This window comes from Cupressus sempervirens, chromosome 10, assembly GCF_028749045.1.
Source record: "Cupressus sempervirens isolate cs-2001-9-10 chromosome 10, ASM2874904v1, whole genome shotgun sequence".
In the NCBI taxonomy this organism is placed as follows: Eukaryota; Viridiplantae; Streptophyta; class Pinopsida; order Cupressales; family Cupressaceae; genus Cupressus; species Cupressus sempervirens.
In genome coordinates, this window is record NC_143127.1 from 278,975,325 (window position 1) to 278,985,463 (window position 10,139).

General features: G+C 31.1%; 1 pseudogene; it reads left to right on the top strand.

Annotated features, from left to right (window-relative positions):
- The first annotated feature begins 263 nt into the window (after positions 1-263).
- Positions 264-9,090, top strand: LOC149533732 (putative 12-oxophytodienoate reductase 11 pseudogene; annotated as a pseudogene).
- Positions 9,091-10,139: the final 1,049 nt, after the last annotated feature.

Consider the following 10,139-nt stretch of genomic DNA (forward strand, 5'->3'; position numbering starts at 1 on the left):
TGGAAAGATCCCTCTTCCGAACCAAAAGGATGTGGCAGATTTCTTTCCTCCTCAGCCTCTGAAAACAGAGGAAATTCTCAATATAGTTGCTGATTTTCAAAATGCTGCCAGGAATGCAATAGATGCAGGTATGTTTTTTTATTCTAATCTATCTTGGTTTGAAGAAGAGAATGTTCCTTTTGTTGACATAATTAGTCCTTTTACGAACAGGGTTTGATGGTGTTGAGATCCATGGGGCGCATGGGTACCTTGTGGACCAGTTCATGAAGGATAGCGTGAATGATCGAACAGATGGCTATGGCGAAACATTGAAGAATCGTTGCAGATTTGCACTTGAAGTTGTGGAAGCAGTGGTGGAGGAAATTGGAGTAGAGCATGTGGGAATTTGGCTTTCTCCATTTTTGGATCATGCAGAAGCGTATGACTCAAATCCAGAGGCACTGGGACTTCACATGGCAGAGGCTCTGAATAAATATAAGATATTGTACGCTCATTTCTTTGAGCCCAAGATTGATAATTCGCAGACGACAATAGCGAGTGAAAAGAGCCTGATTCCCATAAGAACAGCATTCAAGGGAACATTTTTTGCTACAGGGGGTTATGATCGGGATGATGGTAACGAAGCTATTTCCAGTGGCAAGGCAGATTTGATTGCTTATGGCCGACTATTCTTGCTAACTGATATTTCTATTGTATATTCTCATGCCCAGCACGGGAAGTTTTAATCTATATAGTTTATTTTGTGCGTTTAGTGCACAAAATAAAGAATGCATATGCAATCAATTTTTTTATCAATCTTTATGATAGCTTTTTTTTTTAAATAGAAAATAGAAATTATTCTTTTATGTATGTAGAAAAAAATTAGAAAGATTTTATGTATGTAAAAAATTAAAAGAATTCTATATACATCTAGATTTTTTGAAAAGAATTCTATTTACATCTAGATATTTTGATTGAAATAACCATAATGTAAAAACAAAATATAAAATAGAAATGTTAATATATGTATGTAGAAAAAATTAGAAAGATTGCATGCATCTAAAAAAATTCTATTTACATCTAGATTTTTTTAGAATGGAAAAAAATGGATAATAGAAATATCAGTTGCATGTTTGTAGAAATAAATTAGAAAAACATGTATCTAGAAATTAAAAAGATTCTATATGTGTCTAATTTTTAGATTTTACTTTATTCTAAACTAATTATTGATGGAAATATATTTTAAAAATATTTATGTAGTTTAAAGTTTAGATTTTAATTAATTTGTATGCAAATAGGAAAAAGAATAAATATTTTATATATATGTAGATTAATTTCTATTTTTAAAATTTACAAGTAAATGAGTACTTTATTCATTTAAAGTAAACAAGTTTTTATGTAATATATTTTTATTTTAGAAATATATTAATCATAATGTTCATTTATTATTACTTATTTAATATACTTACTCTCAAATCTAAGACAATAGAAATGATATTTTATTAACTTTGAAATAGGGAAGTGTTAAGCAAGTTCGTTTACAAAAATACCAAAAATATATTTGGTCTTTGATCAAATTGGAGTTAATATTAGAAATATAAATATGATCATTAACAATTAAGCTAAATTCAGTTCAAAACAATAATATTATTTAAATTTAAATAAATCTTTTTGAAAAGAATTCTATTTACATCTACATATTTTGATTGAAATAACCATAATGTAAAAATAAAATATAAAATAGAAATGTTAATATATGTATGTAGAAAAAATTAGAAAGATTGCATGCATCTAAAAAAATTCTATTTACATCTAGATTTTTTTTAAATGGAAAAAAATGGATAATAGAAATATCAGTTGCATGTTTGTAGAAATAAATTAGAAAAACATGTATATATAAATTAAAAAGATTCTATATGTGTCTAATTTTTAGATTTTACTTTATTCTAAACTATTTATTGATGGATATATATTTTAAAAATATTTATGTAGATTAAAGTTTAGATTTTAATTAATTTGTATGCAAATAGGAAAACGAATAAATATTTTATATATATGTAGATTAATTTCTATTTTTAAAATTTACAAGTAAATGAGTACTTTATTCATTTAAAGTAAACAAGTTTTTAAGTAATATATTTTTATTTTAGAAATATATTAATCATAATGTTCATTTATTATTACTTATTTAATATAATTACTCTCAAATCTAAGACAATAGAAATGATATTTTATTAACTTTGAAATAGGGAAGTGTTAAGCAAGTTTGTTTACAAAAATACCAAAAATATATTTGGTCTTTGATCAAATTGGAGTTAATATTAGAAATATAAATATGATCATTAACAATTAAGCTAAATTCAATTCAAAACAATAATATTATTTAAATTTAAATAAAATAAGCCATGTTTACTTTGAAACATCAAACAACTAATTAACTAATACTATAATTAAAATAAATGAATCTATTATGACATAGAAAAATATTTTCGAAGTATAATTTCTTTGTTTTTGAATCAATATGAGTTTTTTTTTCTACTTGAAAAGATAAACCATCCTAATTGTCATCCTTAGTTAACCCTAACAACAACCCCTACCTTAGCCCTAGCCCCAACAATGATGTACAATATAACTATAATCCAACATTAAACTATAATTATAGCACTAAAACATATCCCTATTGATATTCTAAACTCTAATCATAACGAAAATCTTAGTCCAAACCATAATCTAAACCAAAAACCTACACACTAATATTGGTTATAGTCCTAACCCTAAAATCTAACCCTTAACCATAATGTAAAAACAAACTCCAAAATATTGATCAAAATCCTAAACCTACCTATATGGATAACCATGATATTAAACTCTAAATCCAGTCCCAAGGTCCTAACCATGGTGTAAACCTATAACCGAACTCTTAAAAAATTTACTAATCCCTGATCCTAATCACATTCCCAACTTTAAACTTGAACCATAAACCATAGTTGTAACCATAATCATAAACTTAAACAAAACCCTAACCCTAAAGGTACAATCATAAAATTAATAATAGCTTAGACCCTAATCCTAGCACAAACCACAATCATGACCAAATATAAATCTTCACCTTACCCCTAATCATAATTTCAATGTTAACCCTAACATTAGTTTCAATCCTACCATGATATGAACCCTAATATAGACTTCACCTTGATCCTCACCCTAATCTTAAGTCTAATTAAACCCTGACTAAAACCTAATCTAAATGATATATCTAACTATAATCCTAACTTTAATTATCATACAATCCAATGCTAACCCTCATGTATATTTAATCCCTAATCTTAACTCTAATTATTCTATAAACTCTAGAATTGACCTTGATTCTAACCATAACCCTAAAATCTAAATTGTAACCATAGCACAAAAGGTGGGGACCCCTACTACATGGCACAATTCTGGGTCTTGGAGCCTTGCGAAAGCACTACAGAGTGAGGAAATGTCAGAAAGGTGACATGTAGTAGCATGACGCAATTTTGGGCTTTAGAGCATTGCAGAAACAATGCAGCGTAAGGAGGCGCTAGAATGGAGACTCGTGGAAAGAAGAGGAAAGACATTCATGTTGCTAGCAAAAAACTATGAAAAGAGATAACATGATGTCTTAACCTTCCACAAAAAATGCAAGGTTGATCCCAAGGGGGAATTTGGTTTCCCCAAAAATGAATGATGGTCATCGATGAAGGTCTTCCTCTCGAAATAGATGGCATAGATGCATCGTGAATCCTCACCAATGAAGGATTAAATCACAACCGTCGATGTAGATTCTCCCCTCAAAAAGGATGACTGAGATGCAACAAGGAAACTCCTCCCAATGAAGGATTAAGTCACATTCGTCGATCAAGATTGGCTTTATTTCCAATGGATGATTAAGATGTAGTGAAGAGATTCCTCCCAACAAATGAAGAAGATAGCACAAAAGGTGTGAACCCCCTCCATGTGGCACAATTTTGGGTCTCAAAGACTCATGAAAGAATTGTGGAGTGAGGAAATGTTGGAAAGGCAATGCGTGGTAGCATGATGCAATTTTGGGCTTCAGAGAATTGAAGAAACAATGTAGCATGACGATGCATCAGAATGGAGATGCATGGTAGCATCTTGTGCAATTCTAGGCTTTAGAGTGTTTTGAAGACATTAGCGTATAAAGAAAAGTTAGAATGGGAATGCATGGCAACATCTTGCACTTTTGGGAAGATGGGAAGATAGCTCACGAAGAAATAAGAGTTATCGAATTTCGTAGCATGAATCAACCCAACCAAGAAAAAATGATCCAGCGTGGTCAATGAAGAAATCGAGCCAACACAAAATGTTAGCCGCCAAATTTAGCGATGTTAACCCTCTGCAAAGAACCTATCCCATTTAAGGTCTCTCAGATCAGACATCAGTGATGGGTTGAATAGGGGGAAAAAATAGCACACAATGCCCTCCTAAATGAAATTCTAAATGTAACACTAATAACCATGGTCCTACTTCTTTCCCTAACCTTATCCATGAGCGTGGGAATATACATATTATTATATAGGGCACCTTATATAATAATAAATATAATCTAAAATCCCAACCCTTACTCCCCTCCTAAATATAACTGTGACCATAAGAAAACTTCTAAATATAACCCTTCCTCTAACTCTAGCCTTAACCATGAGCATAATCCTAGCCTTAACCATGAGCATAACTCTAACTCTAGATCTTACTCTACCATAATTGGACACTAACCCTAACCCTAACCTTAATTTTGATCCTAACTCAAACCCTAACCCTAACTCTAACCTTAACCTTGATTCAAACCTTAACCCTAACCCTAACCCTAGCCTTACTATAACCCTAACCCTAATCATAACCATAACCATAACTCTAACCCTAACCTTAACCATGGCCATAACTCTAACCCTAACCTTAACCATAAACATAACTCTAATCTGAACCTTAACCATAACTCTAATGATAACCATAACCATAATTCTATCCTTGACCTTAACCATAGCTCAAACCCTAACCCTAAATCCAACCCTAACCCTAATGCTAACCCTAACCCTAATTCTATCCCTGAGGTTAACATTAACTGTAATGTTAACTTTGTCCCTAACCATATATCTACGTATGACTATAACATTTTACATTACAATATCCCAAAAAAAAAAAAAAAAATTTATCTAAATTAAATTCCTTATATTAAATTAAAAGATATATTTGACTCAAACCCTATCCCTAACCCTATCCCCACTATAACCCTAACCATAACCATAATGATGACTCTAACCCTAACCTTAACCATGAGCATTACTCTAAACCTAACATTAACCATAAGCATAACTCTACCCCTAACTCTAACCCTAATTCTAACTCTACCATAATTGGATTCTAACCCTATCCCTAACCCTAACTATAAGCATAAGTCTGACCCTAGCCTTAACCATGAGCATAACTCTAACTTTGGATTTGACTCTACCATAATTGGACTCTAACCTTAACCCTAACCTTAATTTTGATCCTAACTCAAACCCTAACCCTTTAAACTCTAACCTTAACCTTGACTCAAACCTTAACCCTAACCCTAACGTTAGCCTTACTATAACCCTAACACTAACCCTAATCATAACCATAACTCTAACCCTAACCTTAACCATGACCATAACATTAACCCTAACCTTAAGCATAAACATAACTCTAATCTAAACCATAACCATAACTCTAGCAATAACCATAACCATAACTCTATCCCTAACCTTAACCATAGCTCAAACCCTAACCCTAACTCCAACCCTAACTCTAATGCTAACCCTAACCCTAATTCTATCCCTAAGGTTAACATTAACTATAATGGTAACTTTGTCCCTAACCATATATCTATGTATGACTATAACATTTTACATTACAATATCCCAAAAATAAAAAATATATTTTTAATCTATATTAAACTCTTTATATTAAATTTTTAAAAATATTTTGAAGCATAATTTTATACTAACTTCATACAACTCTAATTAAAAATTAATTAACAATTTTATAGTAACCTTATCAAAATAAAAAAATAAAAAGTAAATGTTTTTCCTATTGCGCCACGACTGCCACTAGCTATATATACCTCTATATATATTACGCCGAGATTAATCGTTCTCGAGGCGCCTATTTTTATTTTCATTAATCCCAACTTCGATTAAAATAACTTTGGGATTAAATAAAAATAGGCGCCTCGAGAACGATTAATCTCGGCGTAATATATATAGAGGTATATATAGCTAGTTTATAATTTTGGTAAATATAACTAAGGCCACACATAACTAGAACATCAAAGGAATGAGACCGGGTCTAATTGAAAAATATAAAGTAGAATTTAACCAAAAAAAACTAAGTCAAAACAAAATCGCTTAGACCACACCAAAGGGATCAACTTGAAAAAAATTACAGCGAAATTAATTGGTCTTGCAAATGTAGTTGAAATTCCTTATTTATTCATTCAAACATCATAATTTACACATAAAATTGACTATATTGAATTAAACTTAAAATGTCCATTATGCTTAGTGATATGAGTATGATATTGAATTAAACATAAAATTGCATGCATGCTCTCGGCCATTTCATTGAGCTCGCAATGCACTCCACGAAAATAACAATGTTTGGTTGAATTTGGAATGTTTGTTGGAAGGTGGAATGTTTGGAATGATGTGAATATTTGAAAGTTACTGTACCACGTGACTACCTGTCTTCGAGCTGACATATTAAGTGCTAACTTTAGCGTACGCACATGGAATGAAACTGACAAATAAGTAGCCACAGAACGTACGCTCATGGAATAAAATCGACAAATAAGTAACTAGCAATGTGTAATAGGTATGTCAGGAGGAGTCAGTACACTCTAGGCGACATGGGTTGCGTGGGGCTCAGCCACACCCACACGCACATTTTTTTCTGTATGTCTCCGCTATTTAGGTTTATCCCTACCATCTCTATCTAGCATATTCTCTTCTCTCATCATTCATCCCTTCTCTTCTCCGCACACATCTCTCCTTCTATCTTATCCATCCCTCTCTATCACTCTCTATCTCCCTCTCTACCCTCTCTTTATATTTTTTATTTCCACTCTCTCTCTTTATATCTCTCCCTCTCATCTCCACATCCCTCTTCTTCTCAATCCCCATCCACATACCTCTTTCTAGCTCCTTACTCTCTGTTGTTCTTCTCTTTGTACATCTCTCTCTTTATATACCCATATCGCTCTCTCTACCATTGTCTCTCTCTCTCTCTCTCCATCTCCACCTAAAATTAATATTTATTTTTCTTTTAACCATTCGTTGACCACCTAAGCCTTGAATTTTTTTTTAAAAGTTAAGTGAACTTGATCTTCGATATAACCTATACAATTTGAAAGCTCTATTGCTTCACATTGTCCATTCCATTCAGCCCTAATCCATGAGTTTTAAACTAAATGGTTATATGATATCCATTTTCACATAAATCATATTATATCTTTGTTTTAAAATTATATATTAAAATCTCACTCCCAAGTTGTCACACAAGTGCCTATGATGCCATTAATTAAGTGCACAGTCGTTAAGGAGAAGCCTGCAATGTCCCCATCAATAGAGGTGCATTGAAAACAATGAGAGCGACTCCAATGAATACCTTGCATAGTTGTGGCATCGACTAAGCCAATGATGAATCCACTATCACTCTACCATCACCCTTAAGCACTACGTCTTCAGGACCTCCTCTATACAAGAGAAAGTGACACAATTTTCGCTCATGTTCATATCACTATAAAAATTATTAAAAATAAAATTTTCAATTAGTATTTGATTTTTCATATCAAATAATATATTGTATTAGGTGTTCTCCAACTTTTTATTTAGAAAAGTAAAAAATAAATAAAATAATAATTTGAATAAAATACAAGTAACTATTTTTTGATTAATTCAATATTCCTAAAGCTTTCATAATTATTTACTAATAGTATCTATCATACAATGATTATTTCAATCTTTTATATTTTACTTGGTGAATCTATTGTAACTTAGGGCAAATACAAACCACTACTAGCACTTGTGTTAAAAAAGAAATAATATTGTTCACCAAACTTCTACACTTGACCATATGTAAACAAGATCTTTATGTATAGGGTTAGTATTGTAGACATTGCTAGGGTAAGGTTTTACACTGTGTTTAGGGTTACGATTATAATTAACGTTAGGTTGAGGTTTTTTTTTAGGGATAGAGCTAATTTTATGGTTAAATTTAGGGCTTTTATTAAACATATGATAATGGTTTCAATTAATGTTAGAGCTAGACGTGTAGTTATAGTATGGGTATTAAATTTATATAGTATTATAGTTATGGTTAAGATCATGGTTTAATATTTGCAATAAGATTCAAGGTTAATGATTATGATAATGGAGCATGATTGTCTTATACATTGATAAGTTTAATTAAATTTAATTGAGGTTTATGATGGATAGTAGTAAAAATAGAAAAGTTTTTCTTTCCATGCCAATCTCATTTGCTTCAACTCATCCATATTAAACTCTTAAAGCTTAAAAAGATAAAAGCTCAAATATTCCTTAGTCCAGACAAGCCCAATATGTGTATGCTTTAAACTAAATATACTTCAAATAACAATATGACTGATGAAAACTCTAAATAAAATCATTTTGGTTGTTGGAGTAATGAATTAGCTCAAACATAAGTAGATCTATATGTGTTATTATCCAAACAAATAAATCAAATATTTTTCTAAATTGACCTTTAATATAACTTTGGGGCAACGGCTACCCAGCCAGTTATTTCGACTGGCTGGGTATGCCATGCCGCCCACCCCATACATGCAAATTTGTTCCGTATTCTGCAAGTAATTTTTCGTTTCGTGTGCGATCAGAAGACTGTCCCTTCGTTCCATATTCCAGCAGAGAATTGTATTCTGCAAAAATCATGAATGTTTGGTCTGAATTCACCCTTGTACGAAATCATCGTGTGGGCTCACCTGTCATGAATATTCATATGGCAATTCATTTAATCATTTTTGTGGCAATTCAACTTAGGGATTCCTCCAAACAATTTGTGGCTGTGGTCCGTTAAGAGACGTCTATTGTATATCCAGTGTTAGAGTTTAAATTTGTGAATTATATCGATTGAATCTGCATTACTGGCATGCATAGGCTATTATTCATTTATGGAAAAATTCCTCGAGGAAACAAACCATCATCTTTGAATGAATGAATTTTATATTTTAAACGATGGTCTCAAAATCATCAAACCAAGGGATCTTAGCTTTTTAATTTCCTCTGATAAATATTGTTTAAGAAATATGTCCTTCGTAGTTTCTCAACTATTGACTCTTCAAATATTTCATTTAGTTTCCTACCTTCATATTATTTTATACCCTATACAAATATCTTCATATTCTACGAACTCAATAATATATCATGATTTATAAGCTTAGACCACCTATTTGATGAAAACTATTCACCATGTCTTAGATGATGAATTGGTTTGTAGGGAAGGACCAAAACATTCTAAAATTTATGGTATGTCAAATTTTGATATTTAACTTATTGAGATGCAAGGATCTATGTAGAAATCTTAGAATATTAAAATGTTAGTCATTTTAAAGTGTTGTCTAATATTCATTATGTTCTGGTATCAATAATCATTCAATCAAAATTATCAATATTTAAATGTATCAGACTATAGGTAGAGGTATTATTATTTTTGGGACTCCTTTAAAATTAGTAATTGAGGGATCAAGATGATAAAAAGGTCACCCTTATTGAAGGCTTTGTTGATAGTGGTACTCTTTTCCTAGTTGTGTAACTAAAATTCTAGTTTTCTCTTCAATTATAATGGTTAAATAGTCTTTTTCAGATGCTCTACAAAAATTAAACTCTTTAATATAATGTATTCTCAGGGATTCATTTTATTTCAACTCTTTAATAGTTGTTGTAGCTAACCTTTCAATGATAATTTTTTAAGATTCTTTCTATACATGCCTTAATTCCTTGTAGCTATTACTATACACGTACTAATACATACTTATTAAAATTTATTACTCCCTCTATACTTATACAAATGCTATGAATGACAAATAATTTTTCCAAAATCTTAAACAAAATTTTAACTATTAGAAA